We start from the raw sequence: 26,596 nt of genomic DNA on the forward strand, positions 1-26,596 counted from the left end.
AAGGCTGTTAGGGAGAACCACACTGGTGTGTCTATTTTGCTCCCCACATTGGTGGAGTAGGCGATGCGAGGTGGGACTGTTCAGAGGGCTGATTCTGTCATTTGTTCTTGGGTGGGCCACAAAGAAGGGGAGAAGTCTGCTTACACAAAGCTCCTCTATGAACCTGCACAAGGGACTTATGCATTTTTGCACTTAAAAGGAAGAATCTAGGATTTATCAGTACTCCTCCCCAAATACCACTAGACCACACTAGTAAAAATGGCATATTAAGAGTACAACAGAGAAATGGACATTCTTCTTGGATGTCACAACCATATAGTTGCCTTTTCCCGTTGTCACAAGAGTTAACAATTCTATTTGACATTGTTTCAAGTGAAATCAACAGCTCTTGCATATAACTGGCTGGCAGGCACCTTTATACAGTAACCTTTACAGCACATTGTAGAAGGAAGACCTTGTCCTGTCCCCACTCCATAGTCACATATTATTAGAGTTGGTAAAAAAAATCTGACAGAACATTTTTCCATCAGAAAATGTCAATTCTGCAGGAAATTATTGCCAGAGTTTATTTAGATAAAATTGAAATGTTTCATTCTGACATTATGCATAGTGTGGTCATGACTTTGTCAAGTCCAGGATATTAGAGAAGGCAAATGTAATATCTTTTATTGGACCAACTTCTCGTACTAACAGGACATTATCATTTTGGTTATTTATATTTTATTTTGACCATATTGAATCAAGGTTGAAACAAGGACTGGCCAGAAAAAAAGAACTTCATTTAAAAAAAAAATGGTTGAGGTTTCAGAACTGGCTTTCATACTCCACTGGAACAAAACTAAGACCTTTTAGAAATGTTCATAGACATTTTCCTTGAAAGAAAGAGAACCCAGCATATCCAATGGCCAAATGGCACTCAGGGCACTCAGCTGGCAAATGGGAAATGAAGTTAAAGTAACTATGTAGAACGAGGAGTAACGGTAGTTGGGAATAGAAAGCCTAGTCCAAACTACCTAGTCCGTGCCGCGTGTAGCCGCACGGCACGGAGTCCGCACCAGCGGACATTTAAAAATGGCGGCGCCCGGCAATATGCAAATGAAGCCCAGGAAATTCAAATCCCGGGCTTCATTTGCAACTCCGGTTGCCTACATTACCACCCTAGTTCGAACTAGGGTGGTAGTGTAGACATACCCTATTTTACTTGACACAGAGCAGGGACTTGATGAGTGCTTTAAGCACTAGAATACAGATTCAGGCTTTCTGGCTCACTGAATATTTAATTATTTAAGCTCCATCAGGAGATACTGAAAGTGTGAATTAGGTAGAATAAAGACTTGACCCAAGATCTCTGATATCCTAGGTGAGTACCACAACCATGAGGCAATAGGCTATTCTTTCTTTCTCTTTTCCTTCCACTTCAAACAGTTTCATAGAAACTTATTCATCTCCAGGAAAATAGACACTTTCAACTCAATATTTTTAAAACCACAAGGCTTTTAATCAACATTTTCCCTTTCTGCTCTAGTTCAAACTAAATATTTAATTTTTCAAAAATAAATACATAAAATCTGATACATCTACTTTTTGATCTGATTTGGGATAAAACAAAATTTTGAAATCTCAGAATATTCCATGGGAATGGAATTTTGTTTTTAAACTAGCTCTGTATATTAATTGAACTTTTAATAAACCTTTTTTGAGGAGAATTTCTATCACAGAGTTTGTATCAGAGATTTGGAAGGGACGCTGTGCTTGTAGTAGGAGAAGCAGGTCAGAATAAATATCAACGATTACATTTTAAGTTATAGAAGTGTCTAATATGTCCCAGACTGTTTTGAAAAAAAATCCTAATTTATAATGCGTTGCAGACAATTATTAAATGCTACATTGTGCCTAGGAAAAGCTTCTCTGGATAGCTTTAACTTTTTGACTAAATTTAATGCTGAAATAGCTAAACTTTATATCCAAAATATGAACATGAGCAGTGTGCTAGTCTGCTCCATTATTCATCTTTTTTATGGCATTTTATGACAATACTCCCTTACACAAGGAGCTTGGTCACAGAGCTTGTCATTGAACATACAATATTAAAAAAAAATATACATGGTAATTGCTTTCACCGTATATGTAGTAAAAAACCATTGCAGAAAGTTTGACCTTTCTCAGATGCCTGTCTGCCTCAGCTACCTTTATTCTGACTTTCTTCTTAATTTATGTGTGAAGTGGGGAAAAGGCATTTCCATTAGATTATGAACAGGTCATCTCCTCCTTTGGATGTCAGCAGCTGTATTTTCTGAGGGTCAACACAATCACTGGCAGTAATGGATAACTGTACCACAGTTGAGGAGGTAGACTGACCTGCTGAAAATGAAACAAAACCATGTCTAGCCTAAATTTTTCAGTGCCATAGATAGCCCTATTAATCAGGTGTAATGCATTAGACATCTGGGCAGCTTACAGAGCAGATTTTTTTCCCCCAGCAATGTTTTAATTCATTCCCTTCAGCGAATAATTTGTTCAAAAGCCAAAAAGGGATTATACTTCTGACATAATGTATTAATAAGACAGCTTTCAAGCAACAAGGGACATTAACAGTAAAGGTTTGTAACTAAAGATGAGATTCATTAAAAACTTTATGACCCATTTCTTTGGAGTACTTGTGTACTACATGAGGAAAATGAATGAGATTTTTCACTTCACTATCTCTCTGTGTTGAACTGTGAATCTGTCAGTCACACAAAGCAATGGGTTGAAAACATGGACATTTCCCTACTCACTGGCATAAACTTTCCATTTAAGAAAACCAAAGTGCTGTGACAATAAAACACCAATTACAGAAGTATCAGGGCTGCTATGCATATTACTCTGGTGTGTCAATGTGTGTGTTATTTAAATAAAGTATATGGTTTAAGCTATGCAGGGAGTACAGTAAAGAGATTATTGTCATATTGTCTGCATCCTTGTGCCATCTGGATAAACCCAGGGAGTACAGAAATGCTCAATAATTAAAAAAAAATCCAGAAGGGATTGTTGTGATCATCTGACTTCCTGCATAACACAGGCTATAGGATTTCCCTGAATTAATTCTTGTTTGAGTATATCTTTTAAAAAATCCAATATGGATTTAAACATTTACAATGATGGAAAATCCTTCATAATCCTTGGTAAATTATTCGAATAGGTATTAACCTTGATCACCTGGATCATCTTGTTTACCCTTTTTAACTATTTGTAAGTTATTCTAATGGTTAATAACCTTGGTAAAAATTTGTACCTATTTCCAGTCTGAATTTGTCTAGCTTCAACAGCCATTGCATTGAATAATACCTTTATCTGTTAGAGTGAAGAACTCTTGATCATATTTTCCCTTAGTGACTTTTGTTGTTAAGCTAAATATATGTCCCTTTTTATTTTTTCATTATAAAAGTATGATGTCTAATCCTTGCGTTATTTTCATAGTTTTGTGAACCCTCCTCAGTCTTTCAACATCCTACTTGAATTGTGGACACTGTCTTCTTTATCATTTTGTATTCCCTGGCTCTTTGTGTCATTTGCAAATGGTTATTAATAATGATTTTATGTTTTCTTCCAGGTCATCGTATAAGTCCAAGAACAAATTCCCTTTGGACTCCACTAGAAACACATCCACATGATGGTGACTTCCCCCCCTTCCCCATTACAATTACACCGGCTTATTTAGGACCAGCAAAAAACCCATAAAACCCACATCTATATGCATTAACAGTATGGAAACCTCCCATGTGTTTGGTATACCTACAAGCACTTTCCCCCTTACCCTACAAGACAGTCATCATGAGGCTTCCATACTTTCCACATAGGAAAAGTTGTATCTACAATGCATATGTTACTGTAACACAGTGCAAAAAACCAATACAACTCCATCCACAGTTTATTTGAAAGTGTGTGATTGCAGTAACATTTTGTAATAGGGCTGCTTCAATTGGAGACATGTTTTCATAACTTATTTGTTTTCTTTTTCTCTTTTACTTACTGGTAATACATTTTCATTTTCAGTGTCAGCAGAATAAGAGTTTATCATAGTCCCAGTTATGCTGGGAATTGTGTCTAACAAAGAAAATCTGATTTTTCAGGTTTACCAGGTGTACACATAAAATTATCTATCACCATTAGCTTTTTCCCCACATTAATTAAATATGGGTTTCTTATCTCAACCATGAACAAGGTGGATCAGACTACTGTGCCCCTCTCTCCTCCAAAAAAAAGACTTATAAGTGCTGTGTTCTATTGTCTGTGTGCACTGCACATAGTAATGACAAAATGTTATCTTCTATTCCACATGACAGTGCTATTGTTATCTTGGGACACTGCTGAAAATAACTTCTCTTATTACTATAACCACAGCTATTTTATGGTCAAAATAGTATTTTCATGGATCAGATAAGATGAAACTTGTCTATATTTAATAATGGGCTTTTAATCCATGTCTGTAATCCACTAGAGATGGGAGAACCTGTTTCAAGGAAATTCAACCCTTTCAAAATTCACAGATATGACATTTTGCAATAGGATTGAATTTTTAGAGGTTTTATCCCATTATCAATGTTGGGAGAAGGAACTGCACCCATTTGCACAAATGATGGGCTGTTAAAATTAATGAAATGGAAACTTCATAACCGACAGCAGAATTTGGCCAGCCATTCCAATGACAGTGAAAAGGAAATTTTAATTTTCTTTTTAAAGAATTAAGTTGCCCAGAAAGGAACAGAAAATGTCAAAAAGTAGGTATGATATTATTTCCATTTCAATATATGGCAGATTAAAAATCAACTCATCATTTGTCTGTTAAACTTTAAGCTTATGATACCATATCATTTATTGCATCACCAAAATCCCTAAAGAAGAAAATTTTGTTGATGGTTAGGACCAAATTTTGGTCCAACTGTATTTAGACTTCAGTGAGCATTACCTGATTTTCAGTACTGCTTCTTCAGAAGTCACTTCTTTGTATATGTCAGAATTCCAAGCCCATCTCTTTTACCTTTCTTACAGGTTAAATGCAGTGAAATAAATTATTATAGTGTATTGACATCACCTTGCATTTCCTCCATCAATGCATTTTTTATTTAGCAGCTGAAGCTAATTCCTTACCAAACTTATCATTTTGAAGTTATTTTCAATATTTTTGACTTCTGGATTCTGTAAAAACTTCTTAGATCAGGTCTGTACTCATTTAAGAGCCTAAGGGAGGGAAAATATCATATTGCATATATTACAGAACTACATGGAGAGAAAGGATATGGGGATAAGAGTTGATTTTGTGAATTGCATTTCTCTTTTTCAGATGATATTGACACAGAAGATTATTTTGCAGGAAACTGAGACGGGTGATTTAACTGAAGTTAGTCTCAGAATACCATGATAGGAAATATAAGATAGATTGCACATACTGGGCCAAATCTTATTTGCTTTATTCATCAACACAGTCTCATTGACCTAAGTGGGACTAGTTGCATGAGCCAAGAGAGCAGGATTTGTCTGTTGTTACTAGGAGTAGGAAATATAGGATGGACATAATTTTAATAAATTGAAATCTTCAGTAGACCTAGGAATCTTTCCCTGAACTTCAGTTTTCACTATTTGTTCTGGTTATCATATGTTCCATTATTTGATACTACAGTGTAAATGAAGAAAGGAAACAATGCCATAAAATATTGATTGAAATTATATTTTCTGACTGCATGTACAATTATATTTCAATAGAAGAACAAAACAGTATTTGTTCCTAGTTCCTAGGTCACCAATATGACTTTGTTTGGGATACACTTAATATGTAGTAGTAGGCAAGAAAAAGAGGAAATTAAAACTTTTGGAAACATAATAATATTATTCTAATTTCTTACAAATAAGGGTACGTCTACACTGCACAGCTATTTTGGAATATTTTTCTAAATAATGGGCATGCTATTTTGCCATCCCAGTAAAACTTGTTGCACGAGGGTTAAGGGATAGCTCAAAATAGCGCATTATTTCAAAATTTGGCACTGTGTAGACACGCCAAATTTCAAAATAGCTTAGCACAAATTGCGTATCTCATTTCAGATTTAGGGTGCTGATTTAGATGCATCCTAAAATAGCAGTATGAACTTCCAGTTTTGAGGCCTGATCCTGGGGTAGTTGACTCCTAGATGATGGTTTTATTTCCAATGTAAATGGCACACTGGTGATTTTTCTTTTAGGAAACAATCTTAGACTTGGAGAAGAAATGCCATATAGGTATGTAATTCCTCTAAATTAATTTGACTACTTGTTTATATCAACATTTGCCTGATGCAAAATTTTTAACAAGGGATTACAGTCTGTGTTGTTGACATTATGATTGTTAGCAATACCTGAAGTGAGCATTTAAACAGTTTCAAGCACGTGCTAGGTATTTAAAAAATTCAGGAGCAAAACTGCCACTGGCCAAGAGTGAATAACACAAGGAGCTATATGGGGTTGGAAATCAGCTATAATGGTCTGCCCATAAGTACACCATGTGTAATAGTGTTGACCATAAGTGGCACTGTTCGATTACATGACATGAGGTTATGAATGTACGAGTCTGAAATATGGAACCAGGACCCTTGTTTTCTCTGTCTTCAAAGATTTAAAAGAAAAATTCCTGAGTTATCAAAGCAGAGCAGATCATGAATGAATGTGCCGTTGTACAAAAAGAGGATTCAGTCCCTAGATATTGTATAAGCAAGTCAGCCATTGCCTTAAAATTCTGAGTGTGTCATGTTCCAGGACCAGATGCAGACTGCCTACAGAGCTTGCTTATACACTCCACGGCTGTGTCTACACTGGCATGAATTTCTGGAAATGATTAAAACGGAATACTATTCCGTTTTCAGTTTTTCCAGAAAAGGAGCGTCTACATTGGCAGGCTGCTTTTCCGGAAAAGCCCTTTTCCCAGAAAAGCGTCTGTGGCCAATGTAGATGCTCTTTTCCAGAAAAGAGCCCCAATCGCCATTTTCGCGATCGGGGCTTTTTTCTGGAAAAGACTACTGGGCTGTCTACACTGGCCCTTTTCCGGAACAGTGTTCCGGAATAAGGACTTATGCCCGAGCGGCAGCAGAATAGTTCTTCCGGAATAGCGGCTGATTTTGTACAGTAGAGCATCGTTGCTTTTCCGGAAATTCAAGGGCCAGTGTAGACAGCTCGCAGCTTATTCCGGAAAAGCGGCTGATTTTCCGGAATAAGTGGCCCAGTGTAGACACAGCCCACATGTGTTCATCATAAGATCCTTTTAATGCTATGCCACATAGGATTAAGTTTCATTTAAATAAGGTATTTACACACAGTGCCAGCTAGAGGCTGAACAGTATAGTACAGTTTACCATTTCTTTACAGAGTGATCCTGACCAGTATTTACGTGTGTGTGTGTGTGTTGAAATTAAACCAATTTCTGTCTTGTAAAAATCACTACACTATGTACAGAACAGGCCTCCAGATCTGGACGAGGGGGAAGTTTACTGAGATGTTGTTTTGGGAGAAAATATAAAAAATGTGTAGCTGGGGTGCGGGGGGAGCTTCTACTCAATGTCCTGAGGAACAAAATACAGCATTTGTTTGTCCTTTTCAACTGCAGAAACTGCTTTATGCAGTTTTCTATTGTCAGTGCTTTCTTTGCAAAGAAAATGAATACTACGACTTTCCTGCATAGAGCCAAAAGCTAAGGGTCTCATTCTGGGAATATCTACACCAGGGCTACTCAACATGTGGCTTGCAGCCCATTTGTTTATGGCCCGCAGTGAAGTTTGGGTTTATGCGGGGCTCAACTCGTGGTCCCCAGATATCCTATCTCCACAGCCACTGGAAAACCTACCACATGTCCCACACTTTAGCTGGTGCCTTATCCTTGCTTCAGCTCCATCCCTGTGGCAGCTAGTGTTGGCTTCCCTGCACTTACTTGGGTGAGCTGGGGAGGCGGGACTGGACGTCATCACCCTGCCTTATCTTGCCTTCCTTCGATAGCAGCCAGCTCCATCCCTAGGACACCTAGTCTTGGCATGCCCAACCAGTACCTGATTGGTCGGAGTGAGGTGGGACTTGTGTCGCACAACCCATTTGTTTGCAGCCCGCAGTGCAGTTTGGGTTTACGCGGGGCTCAAATTGCAACCCACAGGTGTGATCCTTTGAACACGGCCTCCACTGGGAACACATTCTACAACAGTGAGTCAATATAATGGTCTTCTGTTGATATGAGGTTTAGTAGTTAAATTCCTGGACTGTCATTGCTCATTAAAAGTGCTGTCATATGGGTGAAAATCGGGTAAATATTGCATTTTATTAATATCAGCAGAACTGAATTAAATGGGACCTGCATGTTGTGTGGTCTTGCCTTAATATTTGTATTCATGCCCACCAGTGTGAAAGAAGCTATTTGCATATTTGTGCAGGTATATGCAACCACACTTTAGTTGCAGCCCTCGGCATGTGCTGTGAGTATCATTGTGGCCGCTGGGCTTCCAAAGTTGAGTAGCCCTTCTCTACACTTTGATAAAAAGACACATGATGCAGCTGTTATACAACTGTAGACATTTCAGTTTGGGCTGGAGCCTGGTTTCTGAGTCCCTCCCTCCACACAGGGTTTCAAAATCTAGGCTCCAGCCCAAACTGAAATGTCTACATTGCAATATTAGTAAGCCCTGAAAGTGCATGTCACCTGACCAATACCAGCACTACATCTTTTACTGCAGTCGAGACATACCCTCAATGCCCGACGGCCCCTTCCAGTCATTCTAAGCTTAATTCTGTCTCTTCTTCCCTGCATGTAAATTGGGTATCATTTAACTTCTCTGGGACTGAGTTTCTTTGTGCATAAAATAAATAGTTATCTACCTCAAATGTGTGTTGTGAGAATTAAGTTCAATATTTGAACATTGCTATGAAAAAAATATAGAGTTATTTATATAGTAAATATTACTAATACTTTATTTTAATATTATAGTTAAAATTAAACACAAAACACAGAAAAGCAAAAACAAAATCCCTGAAACTCCATCCTAAACAAAATATCCTCTGGTGTCTCAGTTCATACTGTTATGTATGATGAATAACCAGAGATCTCAGCAATGTGTTTTCTCCCACGTGCACTAAGCCAAAACTTTCAGCCTCAACCTTGAACTCTAATGACTTTGTGAATTTCAATTTGATTCTTAACACTATCTTAATTCACTGTTTATTTTAACCTTGTTCCCTTCTATGGCAGTCTTTTACTTTGTTATTTTTTCTTATGGCTATTTTACAGAGATGGATTAAGAAGATTAGATTAGAACATATGAGACAAATTTTGATACATCATTAGCAGAACAACTATATTGCATCAGTTGTAAAATGATCACTTTTTAAATGTCTGAACACCAGAGCAATTTCTCAAGATTTGTCAGGCTTTTCTGAAGAACCTGTGGGAGGAAGAATACACTAATGTATATTCTATGAGAGTACCCAGTGATAAATGAGTTCTGGATGAAAGGCTAGTGAAGTTAATGTAGGAGGTGATGTAGTGTGAACTACCTCTATCTTCTGAATAGATAATACTGAGCCATTTTGGGGAGCAGTGATTCTCAGGTATCAAGCAGAAATCCACATTTTTAACTTTCAATTTTACCAGCTTTCCTTTGCCATTTGTCACGTTGAAGGTCACCTCTTCTGAATCCTCATAGACCACACTGCGAAGGAATTCTCATTGCCTTCTTCAGTTTTAATGATAATAACATTAAAGACAGTGGAACTCCACTTCAGTGTGACTGGTGCCTTGACTAACAGTCCATGCTCCTGTTATATCATTACAGTGCAGACTCATTAATTCATACTAGTAGCTGGGAGAGCCCTTTTGAATTACTGACATTTGCAAGTAAGTGAGGCTAAAACCTTCCCCTACACATATTAACAAGTTTGTTTATTGATTTGTGACAATTTATTAAGTGATTTGGTTTAACTTATTTTTCTTGAGTTTAAAATCTGAAGAGGATTTTAACAGATGAAGAGAACAAAGTCACACAGAAGAGACAGAAGAAGTGACCAATAAGATGACAATAAATATACATGGGGTATATGTGTATGTTTTATAACATATACATACATAACTCAAATGTACACTACTCAGCTGCAGTTATGGAATTTGCATTGTTTTATTATGAGTTTATATTGTGGTCCTGCCTAGCTAGGATCTTCAGTCTGATAGGTGCTGTACATACAGAGCAAATAATCTACTTCAGTATCGTGTGACTAAAAGGATGATATATATTTATGAATAGATTTAGTCTAAAATTAATTTTCAATTATTTATGTTAGACAGAGTTCTTCATACCAGTAAGCACATATGGTTGAGTACTTTGGAAAATTAAACAAGCACAAACTATCATTCCAATATGAAATCTTAACTGAGGACCAAATATCAGTTCTAGCAGCCTACCCTGGTTTAGGGCAGGACAGCAAATAAACAGTTAAGCAGTCTCTGGTAAACCAGGCGGCCGTCTGGATGCCACACCTTTGTTGGGGGTGGGCAGCAAGTAACAGTTAAACAAACTGGGTTAAGCCAGTTGGCAATTTATGAGCCCAGGCCCTGGATCAGGATGGGGCAATAACCAAACAATCAAATGGGTAAGTAGTCCAAAGGGTTCCAAGGCACAGACCAATCTGCACACTGAGCCAGGGGTTGGGTCTCTTTGCTGGCAGAGAGCTGACAAGTGCAGGAGATTTGCCCCACAGGGGGAACCTGCCTCCCAAGGGAACAGCTGGCAGGGGGGACACAGGCCCACCCTCTCCACTGTGTCCCAGCCCAAGGCCCTAGAAGTGGTGGCGGCACGGCCACTGGGTTGGCAGGGCTCCAAACTGTAATGCGTCGTCTGGGTCGGTGGATCAATGGAGGTCCGAGTCACAATGCACTGCCCAGCTGACCTCCATTTCTTCAGCCACCTGTCCCTGAGCCATTTCCCCATTCTCCTTGGGGGCCTACCTGGCTTCGATGCTGCTCCTCCGGGTCAGCTAGGGAGGAAGATGCCAGCAGCATGTCTAGGCTCTGGATATTGATTGGGTAAGGGTCCAGGTGGTCCAGCCCACTTGTCTTGGCTTGGCAAGGGTCCTGGGAGTCCAGGTGAATCTCTGGGCCCAGGCAGTGGCCATAGCAGCCTGGGTCAGTTCTCAGGGCCCAGCAGTGGCCCAACGGCCCAACACAGTTTTCCTTCTGAGGGCAGCGTGGCAAAGCTTTTCTCCTCTGGGGCTGGGGTAGAAGCTCTGGCCTGCTCAGCTGCTGACCTCCAACTGAGATGTGAAGTCCCTTTTTTTATACCTCCTGCCCTGCCTTCCTGTTTCCTCTGGGCAGAGCCAGGTGGTTCTGGCACCTCCCACCAAGGTATCTTTGGGGGAGTTTCCCTATCTGGGTCAGCAGGAGGCCATAATGTCTCTCTACACTGTTCCTTCCTGTCTTCAAATACAAATCAATATGGTTCCTTTCCAGTAGCAGTGGCAGAATGAATGACAATTTCCCAGGGTCTCTTCAGAATAGTTCTCTAGGCTTAGAAATCCAGGTCATTCATAGCAGCCTCCTATGATACACTGTGTTCCATTTTATTTCCCTTTGCTTTTCAATGTCTTTTCTGCCACATCCAGAAGATTCCTGCCACTCTCTTCCCCTGACTTCTTCTCAGGAGCTGCTGGCAACAGTGCATGCCATGGATCCACTGAGGAATCTCAGGACAGGTGCAAATGCACCAGAAGTCCTCCTGGAAACACACCTTTGTCTCCTACAGCGTGTCCCCAGAGCCTGCCTGCCTCACATGGCTGTGTGCACCGGGTTACGATTGCCAGCCTGCACCAGGAGCCCAGCTGGGAAGTCACCACAAGCCTGGCATCCTGCCAGCCAGTTCTTGCCAGGGCTGCACACCAAGGTGCGCCACCTTCCTTTCAGCTCTTCCTCAAAGTAAAGTTTATTCAATCTGTGAGGAAGGCAACATGATTTCTGGTGGTTAAGGAAGTGCCATGCTGTTTTTATTCCCTGGCTGGTGTTTGCTAAGATGCAAATTGTTCAGTTTTCTGCTATCTTTTCCCCTTGTTAGCTTGATAGCTTTATTACCTCTTGTCATGGCCATGAGGGTTTGCCAGCAGCCTGAGGATTTAGGGGTTAACTATGTCTCCTGTACCTAGCCAACAGAAATACAAGTAGGGATTTCAAACTGAGACAAATGAATTTTTGGTTTTTCCCTCCTTTGTCTCTGAGTCAATTTGCTCTCTAGATACTGAGGGAGACAGAAGACATGTCTCTCTCCAAGAAAAAGACTCTTCATAATGTGTACGTAGGGTAAAGTCTAGATAGATCCGTCAGGTTTTATTGTTTTCTGGTTTGAGAATTTGGATCTGATGTCTATGCTGTTAGAGATGATTATTCCTCTCTTTTGTAACTAAGTTTTGGCCCATGGTGCAATTTTACATGAGTATATTAATTGGTGGCTCTTACCATCTAGCCACTCCAACTTTGCTTGCAACTGGGGTATTGTTTTGATAATAAAAGTTCTTTCTTTTTTATATAACCTGGTATTGGTTAATTTTTGTATCCTGGTTTTACTTTAGGGCTGAGGTTTCCCAAGTGACCTCTTCCATGTTTTTTTTTCCTGGAATACGTGGGCGGTGGCAGTGGTTTTTTATTTCCCAAAGTCCGAGTATTAGGAAGTTTTTGTACCAAAGCCTGTAGAGATCAGGTTTTGGGGTCCTTTTGAGGGCCACCAATTAATATACTCATGTAAAATTGCACCATGGGCCAAAACTTAGTTACAAAAGAGAGGAAAAATCATCTCTAACAGCATAGACATCAGATCCAAATTCTCAAACCAGAAAACAATAAAACCTGACGGATCTATCTAGACTTTACCCTACGTACACATTATGAAGAGTCTTTTTCTTGGAGAGAGACATGTCTTCTGTCTCCCTCAGTATCTAGAGAGCAAATTGACTCAGAGATAAAGGAGGGAAAAACCATGTGTGTATATGTTGTGCCAGAGTGGGAAACAGCCTTGACACCTCTTATGTAAGTGGACCTTCATTGTCTCTGCCTGAAAACCAGACTAAGGATGCTAAAATGCTGTTAATTGACTAGTTGATGGAATTTCCATTGACTAGTTGACTAGTCCAGTGGTTCCCAACCATTTGAGATTCCGGGCACCAGGGGGCGTGGCCGTTCACCAGCCGGGCGCCAGAGGGCAGGGACACTTTCGCGCCCGGGGCCAGCGCCCCCTCCAAGCACCATGCGCCCGGGGCTGGCTCCGGCACCATGCTTGCGCCACGTGTCCAGGGCCAGACCAGCCCCGAGCACTTGGCGGGTGCACACAAATGCCCCCGTGGGTGCCATGGCGCCCGCGGGCACCATGTTGGGGACCACTGGACTAGTCCATAGGCACTTCTGCATTCCTCCTTTGAAATGTACCAGAGCCCCAGTAGGAATGCAGAACTCCAGGTACAACCTGGGCCAGCAGGAAATCCCACTGACTCCGGGCTGCACGTGGGTGCCTGCTTTGAAATGCACAAGAGTCCCCAGCGGGGGCTCTTGTGCATTTTAAAGCCATGGAGGCTGGGGTCAGCGGGGGACTTATAGTCCCCCACTGATCCCTGGCTCCATGCTATGGGCTACCCTGACCGTTTGAATCATGCAGAGATGGCAGCTGCACAGGTGGTGTTTTAAAGGAGCTGTCCGCCGCTGTACAGCTGCCACCTTGGGGTTTCAAAGTGGCAACACCTTTTCCCCTCCCCTTTGCTGCCTCTATTTCATATTTCATGTAGTTGACTAGTCGACATTACTATCCGATAAACAAATGCTTATTGGATAGTCGACTAGTGTTTGACATCCCTAAACCAGACTCGTCACAGAAGCAAATACATTACTTTGTCTAGGGCAGCCCTATTTACTAACTGCCCTGACATGCCTGATGTTATCTAAACATTAGAAACAATATATATATATGCAATATGTCAAGTGTTGTACAAATATATACATTAAGCAGGGTTTTAAGAAAGCCTGGAACTGCACAATACCCAACAAGCAATACTCAGTTGGTCACAATTTGGTCAAATCAAACCAATGTTCACAAGGATTTTAAAGGTATCTCTTTTGCCTAAGCGGAGTATCTTACTGCCACATTTTAACTTTGTGCCCCAAGCTATTTCAACTATAGGGCTGTTCAAAGGGGGAAAAGACAAGGTTTTTTTTAATTGGCAAATATTTATCCCATCTGGATACACAACTAGACATCCTAGACCTTCTCCTTTGTTATAATTTGTTGGGGAGACCTTTAGTACTGATTTCTTCCACAAATCATAGGAATGGCTCCCAAATTCATCATCTAAACTTTTCCCCCGCTCCAAAGATGTTTCATTCAGCACTGTATTTAACATTGTCTATCATAAATTATATCAGACAGGTTATCCGTGACTGCCCATAATCTAACAATAACTCTAAGATACTGACAGAGCCATTCCAGTTGTTCTCATAGTATTCCATTTTTTCTAAATATCTTATTCCACTTTTTCTAAATATCCTATTAAATGCATTTGATCCTATTAGATACATTGGATTATCAATTACATTTTTGTTCTCTTATGCTATCAAACATATTTACAAAAGCTGGAATATACTGTTTCCCATCTAGCATTTAACATTTAACATTAACAATAACTAGGTCAGACTAGATGATCATGATGCTTCCTTTTGATCTTAAAGTGTATTTGTCTATGAGTCTAGACTTGATTGAAAGTCTATGGAAGTTTTCAAAAGAGAATTCATTTGATTGTTAGGTAGCATCATGGTCTAAATTATTAAATTTTCCTCTTCCTTTTATAGTTATTAACATCATGGGTTATTACTGGGTACCAAATCTAAAACCTCCACCATTAAAGCATGAGCTTTTAATACCTGAAATAAAGGAACACCTACCTCTCGCTGGTCATTACAGTAAACCTCTCTTCTAGGGACTAGCCAAAGGAGGACCCATAATATGAATACTTAGTGAAGGATTACATTTTCACATTAGAAATCTCTTTGCCATGCTGAAATTGACATAATACAAACTCAGAATGACAAACATTTTAGTTTTCTATTTAATATTTTCCACTGTGGCATATACGTTAGTTAATTTTAGCATTCTAAAAATTCTCCTTCCGTTACATATGCATAAATCACTTTAGAGATTGAAAATAAAAACTTGCAAAATTAATGGATTAAAAAAATTGTTTCCAGAAATAACTGTTCCATATTACATTTCTATTCACAGTAACTGAGGGTAAGTCTACACTGCGGCGCTATTTCGGGATACTTCCGGTATCCCAAAATAGCTATTCCGCGTCTTTTAAATGAGCCCATTATTTTGAAATAATTTTCAAAATAACGGGATCGCTATTTCAATGTCCCTGTAAACCTTGTTCCATGAGGATTAAGGGACATTTCAGAATAGTGCTTTATTTCAAAATAAGGTATGTGATTTGTGACGCTCAAATTGCATAGCTTATTTTGGGCTACGGGTACAGTGTAGATGTACCTTGACAGATAGATCAGATTCCATAGAGCAAGGGCTTCCAGATAAAACTAATCAGAAACAGATATAATGAAGTTTTGAAGCTTTCAACATGTTACTTGGGAGGAATTTCTGGGTCTTATACCTACATATAAATGGGAAGCTACAAAAAAATTTCAAAATGACTGCTTTGGACATATGAATCTTTCTATATATGTACTCAACTGATATAACCCATTCCATTCCATTCATTTAAATGCATGATTTTGCAAACTTAGGTACTATGGCTTCTTAGATCTTTATGGGGAAAAATATCTTTTCATTTTCTGTGTATGGTAAATAGTGCCATCGGGTGCCAAACCCAAACTAAGGGCCTTTAAGTGCTACTGTAATAAAATGTATAACAACAAGAATATTCTCTGAAAGGCACTTTTAAAAAATAGGCATATAACTGCAGGTGGTACAGTTTGTGTTGGTCAAAGACTTGGAATTTGATTCCCAAACTCTGAAGCATTCCAGAAGTCTCATTTTATCTATATAAAGTCTGTCTCAAATGCATTTAATAATTTCACCTAGTAAACCCTAAATAGGTGTGTGATTTTCTTGAAGCAGTATTTGTATAATCACTTCCCTAAGATGTTATAAAGTCTGGCAGCAAACATACAAGGGAAACTGTTTTCACATAATAAAACACCCCCTGGAATTGCCTTATCACTATTATGAAATTTATTAAAACTCACAGAGAATTTAATTCATCTGCTAGACACTCTCAGGTAATATTGTAATTTAGCAGCTGGGAACTCAAACAATAAATCCCTTCAGAGCATTAAATAGTAATCCAAACACTGTGAGATAAATTCACAACTGCTGGCTCACAGAAGAACAGACCAGTCTCTATACAAACACAAGAGCACAGGCATTAGGGGATGCCATATAGTGTTTCTCCTGCCACCTTCCTACCACGGTTCCACTTACTGGGCAGATGGTTTCTCCACTGAAGTCTTCATAGCAGCTCCATGGGTGGAGGTTACATAGAGGACATACAAAATCAAGAATGAGTCTAAAATCCTGGAAAGATAATTGAGCCTACTCTGCTTTCTCATCTTTATTCCACATTGTCCCTTCATATTGTACTGTGTAGTATCATACCATTGCACCCTACTCACATAAAACCTGTCTCCATCTCTCACATTTCCCCTCCATTTCTGCAAATACTATGCCATAAATATATATTAGCTAAAATATATATTGTTCATTATGTTTCCCCATCTATTTGATGTATCCACCTGTTCTCTCACATTTTGTTCTTAGAGGGTATGTTCCTCGGGACAGGCCCTTATCATATGTTCGTATAGTACCCAGCACAAAAGGGCCCTGGTAGCCAACTGAGTTACTTAAGTGCTATCATAATACAAATAAACACATACTGCCAACAACACAAGTAGAAATTCTGAGTTTTCCCAATACACTTAGCCCTCTTATGTGTGATATTCCTTTTTTCATCCCCTATGGAGAGCCATCAGATGGTTCTCAGTTAGCAGGCAGGAGTGGGTGGAATTACTGCACTCCATGAATATGAAAGAATACTCTCTAAGAAAGTACAACAAAAATCCATTAGGGAAAGGGGAGAAATAAAACAAATAAAATCAACTAAAATGGAAAACCTGAGGAAGTTGTGTCAATCATTTCAGTATGAACAATCTCTTTGTTAGGAGGTTAAAAGTGCAGCAGAAGTAATTCAATAACTAGGTTTCTCTAATGTTTCCACCTTGAATTATTATTATTCCTCTATTGTCCAAACCTTATTTGGAAGTAGAATGGCCTCCAGAGTTTACTTGAAGAGCTCACACACTGCACAAGGATACATATTGCATCTGTATTTAGAAGCAGTGCTAATGACTTTAGAAGCAGAGCATGCATGCCTTTCCCCTGCCCCATAAGTTTATAATTGTGTTCTTTGAAACCTGTATTTTTCATACTTAGTACCGAAAGCCCTATTGATTTAATGAGAGTTTTCCCTGTGTCAGGATTCTGCCATTTCCCCCTTCGGCTACATCTAGACTGAACGCCTGTTTCAACAGACACTTTGTCCACAGATACTGTCAAGAAAGCCTCTGTCGAAAAGGAGAGTCTAGATTACATTATGTGGATCAAAAAATCGATCCTCTTTTTCGAAAAAGAGCATCCAGACTGCCGGACACTGTGTCGAAAAAAGAAGGCACTCGGAACCGCTTCTGGCAGCGCATGGGGGCAGCATTTACTTCCTGGTGCTACTGCCTGCCCTTTGCAGAGACGCGTGCTTAAAGGGACCCCCCCAAACAGTCGTTGTTCTGCTCCTGCAGCTCCCTTGCTTACCTCCTAGAGGAACAGCAAAGGTTTTGCAATGCTTGCTGTGAGTGCCCTGCTTCCTGGGACAAGACAGCAGTTTGGGTTTTTTGGAGATTTTTCTGATTTTGATCCCTTTTTTTGCCATGGAGCCAGAGCTGACCCTGGGCAGGCGATGGCCCCACATGATCATTCTACAAGTTCTGCTTCATCTGCATGATACAGTCATGATGCTCCTTCTCCATCTAGATCCAGACCAGAGATATGGAAGCTTCGCCTGGAATGCAGGGCCCTTGCCTCCAAACTTCTTCCTGGAGAGGCGTTTTTGGAGGCTTGACACCAGCTCCGACTGGTGGGACCAGCTCATTATGGAGTTGTGGGATGACCAGCAGTGGCTCCGCAACTTCTGGATGTGGAAGGCCACATTCCAGGAGCTGTGTGCCTGGCTCGACCCTGCTCTCCAATGACAGGACACACATCTGCGCCCCACCATCCCTGTGGAAAAGTGTCCCTATTGCCTTCTGGAAGCTTGCAATTTCTGACAGCTACTGCTCTGTGGGACACCAGTTTGGTGTGAGCAGGTCTACTGTTGGGGCCATCTTGATGGAGGTAAGTCATTCTAGGTGGATGGTCACTGCTCGGGGTGTGTGAAAAAGGGGCACTGTCAGGAAAGGGCAACGAGGAGAGAGGAGTGGAGTGAGAGTGGGATGAAACTCCTCCACTCACCCTGCGCTGCTTCAAAGGGGGGTCCTGAGGAGGGGATTCCCGGGGTGTTTGGGGGGGGGGCAGGTTGGGGGTGTTTTCCTCTCAAGGGCTCAGGCACCCCGTCTAACATTTTTTTTGTCTGTTTATTTGTCTCTTTCTGCAGGTGGTGACGGCTATCAGTTCCGAGCTGCTGAACAAACTCGTCCTACTGGGAGACCTTGATGCTGTCGTGGCCAACTTTGCTGCCTTTGGCTTCCCGAACTGCGGAGTTGCGTTTGATGGGGGACACATCCCAATGCATGCACCATCCCATTGAGCAGCCTAATTCGTTAATAGGAAGAGCTACTTTTCAATGGTGCTCTAGTCCCTGGTCGACCACCAGGGACAGTTTTCTGGCATTTGTGTTGGGAGATCGGGGCAGGCGCATGATGCCTGCATCTTCAGGAACTCCTACCTCTACTGGAGGTTGCAGGCAGGAACATTTTTCCCCACATCAGGACCTTGCCCTCGGGGACATGCACATGCCGGTGTGCATTGTGGCTGATGCCGCCTACTCCCGATGCCGTGGCTGATGAAGCCCTACGCCAGCCACGTGGATGCGAGCAAGGAGCAGTTTAATACTCATCTTAGCCAAACTCGCATGCAGGTGGAATGCACATTTGGCTGCTTAAAAGGGAGATTCCGTTGCTTGCTCACATGACTAGAAATGGGGGAACACAATATCCCTGAGGTGGTGGCACAAATGGAAATGTGCTGCAGTACAAGCTCTTCCAGCAGGTGATCATGCCGCAGAGCCTCTGCCTCCGTCCTCTCTTTCAGGGTCTTGTTGAGATCTTGCAGGGCCACCACATGCATCTTCAGAACCTCTGTATTAGCACGCCAGTGCATGCAGCTCCTGTGTCCCCAAGATGAAGGTAGGACTGGGGTGCTGCGGCCCTCTTGCACAGGTGGTCCAGCTGTTGAGGAAAAGAAGAAGAGACAATCAGTCATGCGTGCAACAGCAGTCCCCAAGGGCATGCCCTCATTGTAAGGGACTCTCCTTCAGACAGGGGACTCAAGAGGTTCTGAAAGTAACACCATGAGTGAGCTAGGCATCAGCCTGACCATCATAGGGGCCCCAAAGTGCCCATGGGACCATATGCCCTCTCACACTGCCAACCCACCCGTATGTGTTATGGAAATGGCTCCTGGCACCATGTGGCACACACCCGCGTGTCACACTCTATTACTGCACGTGTTTGTACATGCACAGCAAGCTGCATGTTGTCCAGGCTGAGCATGACAAGTTTCCCTTGTGCATCACCCACTGTGCACCCACCTCCCCCACCCTGTGTGCGCACAACCTCACAGCACTCACCTGCTGGTTCCTCCCTTGGAGGCCTCTGGGGTCTGGGTGACCAGCTTCAGGGTGAGGGTCATGGTGTTGTTGTCATCCTCTTCCTCCAGCAACAGGTCTCGCTCTCCAGATTCCCTGGACTGCTCGTGCTCCTGCTCTGGTTCACCCATCACAGGCTCTGGTAACCAAGACTGCACAAGACGCAGTGGAGTCCAGGCTTTCTCACTGCCAAGAACGTGTGCGAGCTCCACATAGTATGGGCAGTAGTGTGGGGCTGCCCCAGAGCAGGAGCTTTCATCTTGGGCCTTTGCATACCCCTGGCACAACTCTTTAACTTTGGCCCATACTTGCTCCAGGGTGCGGGGGTGGTGCTCTCTTCTGGTCAGTCCTTGGGCAATGCATCTATAAATTTCTGCATTCCTGCGGTATGTGTGGAGGGCTTGTAAGGATTCCTTCTCGGACCACAGACTGGGGAGACCCTTTATTTCTGGCCCAGACCACGCCAGTGCCTGGCATTTGGAGCCCCTGAGTGGGTCCTCAGAAGGGACCCTGGAAGGGCCAGGATGGTTTTGGGGCTGGGTCATGCCTGGGATCCTGTGGGACAGGAATGGCCATGTACTGTGGCTGGTTTCCTGTCACTAATGGCTGGCAAGGTGCCTATCCATTTAAAGTTGGCTGCAGATAGTAACAATAAAGGTGCCAAGCATGCAGATGGACTGTCCACCAGGGCTTCTTCCTGAAGGCCTTTTTTTTCCTGGCAGAACTGTCTCCCTGCATCCACACAAACCCTTTTGTTGACAGATCTCTGTTGACAAAGGCGATCTTCCTTGTAAAACCAGTTTTACTACTGTCGACAAAACTGCCGTGTTCTGTCGACTTACTGTTGACAGAACGCGGCAGTAGAGTAGATGCAGGTATAGTTTTTTTGAAAAAGTCAACTTTTGTCGAAAAAAACGTGTAGTTTAGACACCCCCTTGGTGTTTATTATATTAATTATTTGCTCAAAAAGCAATAGCTGTTTCTTCCTTAACAGCGTTATTATGGAACCATCATGAACCTAATTTTTTCAACAAGCATGAGTTGTACCAGCACATGCAAAATGTCTGCCAGTATCTTAATATAGTTTCCAGTACAGTAATATGTTTAAAAATGTGGGAATAGATATAAATGGCTAAATTTGGGTTCCATATATATGTATTGGGACAACATTCAGTAGACTACACACACACACATACACACACACACACACACACACGGGTATGTCTACAATGTAGCCCAAAGTGTCACATACCTGTGTTTTAAAATTAGCAGTGTGGCCAGGGCAAAACAAGAAGAAGGTCAGATAGTACACCCTGCACCCTCTCCTCCCATCCAAACTTGCCCGACTTCAAGGGTAGGTTCTTAGATGGCTAGCGTGAGCCACTTCCTATGAAGCTGCAGCTGCACTGCTATTATTAGCATGCTAGTTCAAGTAGAGCTAGTGCGAGTTTGTCCATGCTGGGAATCACTCTGCCAGGTGCTGTGTAGCTATGCCTAGGGTAACTTATTGGCACACAAAAAAGCAATATTTATAAATGTATAAATTCAAGGAAGAAAAAATATAAACATGTAAGTGAATTGTGTCTTTGTCAACCTGCTGCGATCCAGTTGTGAGATAGAAAAGGGCACAAAGGAGAACAGTAGGAGCAAGACACATAATTTATTAGTAGAGGTTAGATGAATGTCATCTTGGTTGACATCAGGGATTGAACTAGGAAGCTTCTGAATTAAAGTGTGAGTCTTCACAGCAGGAGCTAGAGTACCCGCTTGTATAACTGACTGTTTAATACATTCAGAATTATGTGGATCAGTTATAGAAGAGAACACATAACACATACTGTTCTGCTGCTGAAATATTTCCTCTGGACAATGGAAAGTCATCCTAAGCATTTGAGACCAAGCAGTTTAAATTTAGACAAGCCCTCACTTACAAGGTTGCTGCCATACTGCCTAAGGGTATGTCTACACAGCGAATGTATTTCAAAATAACAGCCGTTATTTTGAAATAACTAACCTAGCATCTACACAGCCATTCCATCATTTTGAAATTAAATCGAAATAGTGGAGGGCTTATTTTGAAATTGGTAAACCTCATTCCACAAGGAATAATGCCAATTTTGAATTTGCTATTTTGAAATAAGTGCTGTGTAGACACTTATTTTGAAATAGGGGGCCTCTAGCCTTCCCAGGGTGCTCTGGTGGCCACTCTGGCCTCAACCAAGAACACTTCTCTCCCTCCCTCCCACCTCCCAGAGCCCTTAAAGGAGTAGACTCTGGACACCGTGCCTGTGCCAGCTCCAAGCCTGCCAGCCCAGAGCCAGCAGTCACTGCCCCTGACCCAGTGGCCCCAAAACATGAGCCAGCAAGCCACTGGCAGCCAGCCCTCCACCGCTCCACAGGAGCACTCTGCCAGCTCCCAGGAGCCTGACAGGGCCCACAGAAGGCAGGCACCTTCCTGGTACAGGGTGGAGATCATGGACCTTATTCAGGTTTGGGGGAGATGCCCCCAATGTCCATGATCTCCACACGAGATGGGGGAACGTGGCCATCTATGGCAGGATAGCTGCCAGCCTGGCCACCAAAGGGCACATGTAAACCCAGGAGCAGGTTCACATGAAAATCAAGTTGGTCTGGTGAGACCCCCAACCCTGAGCTTCCCCTCCCACTTTTTCCCCTTGCTTCCCCCTTCCAGCTCCCTCCTCCCAGGTTTCCCCCTCCCCTTTCCCACCCTCTCTCTTCCCCTCTCCCGCCTCCTTTCCCCAGTCTCACCAGTTTCATTCTGCTCCCCCCGCCCCCCGCCAGTTTTGTTAAATAAAGAGAGTTTGTGTTCATGAAAATACGTGTATTTTATTTGACATCATGAAAGGGGGTTAGGAAGGGGTAAGTGGAAGGACGTGAGGGAGGAATGAGGCACAAGCTCCCAGTGGGGCAGAGCAGGGAGGCTCTTAGTGCTCCTCAGGTGGAAGCTCTTCTGAAGGGCCTCCTGAATACCGACAGCCCCCTGATGGACCTCCCAGATGGCAGCCTGCAGAAAGTGCAGCCAGGCTCGCAGCAACATGTCCAAGAGAAGCACCAGAGTGCTCAGGGGCAGCTCTGGCTTCATGTTGCAGAGTGCTGTGATGTCCCGTGTGAGGGCAACCAGAGCAAACTGGCTGTTTGGGGGGGGAGGGTCACTTTAAGCACAGGCCTCAGATAGCCTCAGGCAGCAGCCACACAAAGTAACTCCTGACCTGATGCCCTGCTGGACCTGGTCCCAGCCGCCTTAAATGAGATTCAGCTCCCACTCTGAAAATTAGATATTTCGAAATAACACTGGAGTGTAGATGTACCCTAAGGTACTAAGATTTAATTAGAAGCCTCCAGAGCCAAATTAACAAGTTTCTACAGCTTCAGATAGAGAACCAGGCTCTGTCACTGGAGCTGTAATGGACTGTGGCTCAAATACAGATGGGACATGTCATGCACACTGATGAATAGGTTACGCAAACACCTCTAATATGTTGCCAAGTTTATTTTTATATTCCCATAATGTCAGTTTCATGATTCTTTATTTCAAGTAAATTATTTGTAGGAGAACTGAGGTTTGAAAGGTATTCACAATTTGGTTAAAAAAAAATTCACTGACTGCATCTGAAACTTTGTTACGGTTCATATTCAAACAAATCTGATTTACCTCTGGCCTTATCACATTGCAAACCCATAGGCAAGACGAGGATCAGATCGTTAGTATTAAAAATAAATTTCAAAGAAGATATTTCAAATCAAGTCAGCAAATGGCAATTCCCCAGTTACAATTCCTTTTTGAATCTATTAGTTAACCAGTTTTTAATCTCTGCAACAAGTTCTACAATACATTTGTATTTTCTATCTGAATGTTTTATTATACTAAGTCAAAAGCCTTACAAAAATGTCACTACAATCACCTTTGTCTAGCAAACTCAGAATCTTATCAAAATATATTATCAAGTTTCTTTGACAAGATCTATTTTCCATAATACCATATTGATTAGCATTAATTAAATATCCAGGATTATTAATTATGTTATCCAGGATCACAGTCAGGATAACCAGCCTATTGTCATCCAGATTATTTCCTTTATCATTTTTTAATATTGGCAAAATATTACTTTTTTTCTAGACCTCTAGAACTTCCCCAATATTCATTAAAAATAAAATTATTTCAAAAATTCCTTGGCCAATACTTTCAATATTCTCGGGCACTTGATAAATGTTGAGCTTGAATAGCTGCCATTTGACATCCTCTCTAGTTACTCAGAGACTATAAAGTGTTTCTTCATCACTGTATGATATGAATGCACCCTCATGCTTCTTTCCAAATACTTAACAGAAATATGTTTGTATATTTCTGCCTTTTCTGCATCATGATTAACCGTTCACCATCATTTTGAGTGTTGGATCTGCACCACTACTAGGTTTTCATTTATTTCTGATATATTGAAATAATTAATTCTTAAGTTTCTTATTATAATTATACTTTTGTTTCATTTATAAAATGACTGAATTTCTTAGTTGTGGATTTGTACCATCTTTCCTATTTTATAAATGCTACTTTTCCTTTCCCTTATTGAACTGGACAGAAATACCAAGAGAATAAATAAAGGAATTAGGTTGGGAATCTGAGCCCATGATCTGAACGTATTTCATAGGGAACAAAAAATAACAGTAGCCAAACAAGATGATACAGGAGATCATCAGGGCAGCTCATATGGGGGAGAGAGAGAGTTGACTTGGGACCTGGAGATTTAAAAGGGCCTAGGGGCCACTGCTTCTGCGGCAGAAGCAGCAGCTGGAGCAGTCCCTTTGAATTACTGCTGGAGTCCCCATGAGATGCAGTCCTGGCAGCGCTGAGAACTTTGTGGGGGAGGCACAGTGTGGTCCGGGCACCACTTTGAGCTGGGTGCCTCTAGCTCCACCCCTTCTGGGGGCCACAGAGCTGAAGTCTCTCCCTCCACCCACATTGTCCAGGGCCCAGCAAAGTCTGTCACAAGCCCTGAAAATCAGAAATGAACGAGGGTGGCATCAGAGTTTGGGAAGGCATTAGTTTTCTAACAGAACCACTATTACTGCAACTCCCTTACTGCTGAGGATTTCTTCAGCAGCCCACATAGTCAATGCTTCATAATTGTCATACTAGTGCATTAGGATCAGAAGCAAGATCAGTCCTTATCTCTGATATTATGACAGAACATTGCTGACGTACAGGAAACTAATGATATCCCAGATTTGGCCAGAAAAAATATTACCTGTGCCAAAATATAAAGTAACACTGCACTAATTAGGGTGCATCTACACAGCTCAGTTATTTCAAAATACGAGCATCTACAAAATGCGAGCATCTATACAACAGTTCTGTTATTTTGAAATAAATTCGTAATAACAGACAGCTTATTCTGATTTCTGTAAACCTCATTTCATAACGCCTATTCCAAAATAGCTATTTCGAAATAGCGCTAGTGTGGACGCTCCACTGCTGCTATTTCAAAATAGCGCCTCCCCAGGGCCATTCAAACTAATTACTCCCTGGTGCCTTCTGGGGCTCTAAATCAAGGTAGCGTAGCGCATCCACATTAGGGAAGCCTGCCTCAGTCTAATTCCCTGTAGTGCAGACATACTATTTCAAAATTAGCTATTTCGGAGTACTTCTTCTGGAATAGCTTATTCTGAAATGAGTGCTGTGTAGACGTATCCTGACAGTAAGGGAGTTACAAACACAATTGTCCACTTTCATAATGCATACACAGAGACTAATCTGTGATTTTGTAACAGAAATTAATGTCGGAGAAAGGAGCTCATCAAAAAGTTTTCCAAATAAGTGAAGGAAATAGAGAAATTAGAGACTAGGACTTGTCTATTGCCTGCTGAAGTCAAAATAGAAAACAACTAGAAAAAATGTTTTTCTTATTTTCCAGCTGGATTGGAGAGCTAAATGAAATGGCTTTATTATTAAAAAAAAGTGTATTCTATTGGATTGGTTCAATAAGCTAGGGGAAAAGAATAAATAAATGACATGTAGGTCTTACCCTCTGACCTATTACAATGAAGTCACATACGAATATCACTGTGTTTTATATTTTAAGGTTTACAACCTTTAACTAATAAGGAGATAATAAGAATTGAGTAAGATAAAATGTACATTTTCAAGCAAAAACCATGCAAAGAATTCTACACTTTGATATCAATATATGATTCGTAAAACTTTATGGGGCTGCGTTCCCATAAAATAAGCTGTGTCTTGTATATTTCATACAATTTCCCTCTTTATCCTTGGAACATAGGAGAGCATCATAAGGCCCTATGAATTACACATTACTAACCAAAGTGTGGTAAAGTTTGTAGAGGTCCAAACATAACACAGAAAAAAGCATTCACTTTCAATTCAAGAACGTGGAGAAAAAGGCCACTTGCACAGAAAAAGAGCTCAAACTCAAACTAAAGCTTTTTCCAAGTACTGCCAATGTTAATGATAAACATTATTTACAGATTCTAACCAAGGTGTTGATTTTTGGAAGAATGGGATGCTATTCAGTATGAAAGGCAGATGAAATCATGACTGAGAAAAAATAAGATTCATGAATGAATACATGATTAATTTCAGAAAAGAAGTGTGTGCAAGTCTGTGCCTCTGTGCATTTTAAATTCAATTAAT

The 26,596-nt window shown here is 41.4% G+C and overlaps 1 long non-coding RNA gene across 1 annotated transcript in view; it reads right to left on the minus strand.

Moving 5' to 3' along the window:
* Positions 1 to 1,514: 1,514 nt before the first annotated feature.
* Positions 1,515 to 26,596, minus strand: part of LOC112544266 (uncharacterized) — a 34,961-nt gene continuing 9,879 nt past the window's right edge. Inside the window, exon 3 of the long non-coding RNA XR_012900788.2 lies at positions 1,515 to 2,361. This is a non-coding gene — a long non-coding RNA (uncharacterized LOC112544266). The remainder of the gene's footprint in view (positions 2,362 to 26,596) is intronic.

Source organism: Pelodiscus sinensis, chromosome 1 (assembly GCF_052426305.1).
Source record: "Pelodiscus sinensis isolate ZL-2025 chromosome 1, ASM5242630v1, whole genome shotgun sequence".
Taxonomy (NCBI): Eukaryota; Metazoa; Chordata; order Testudines; family Trionychidae; genus Pelodiscus; species Pelodiscus sinensis.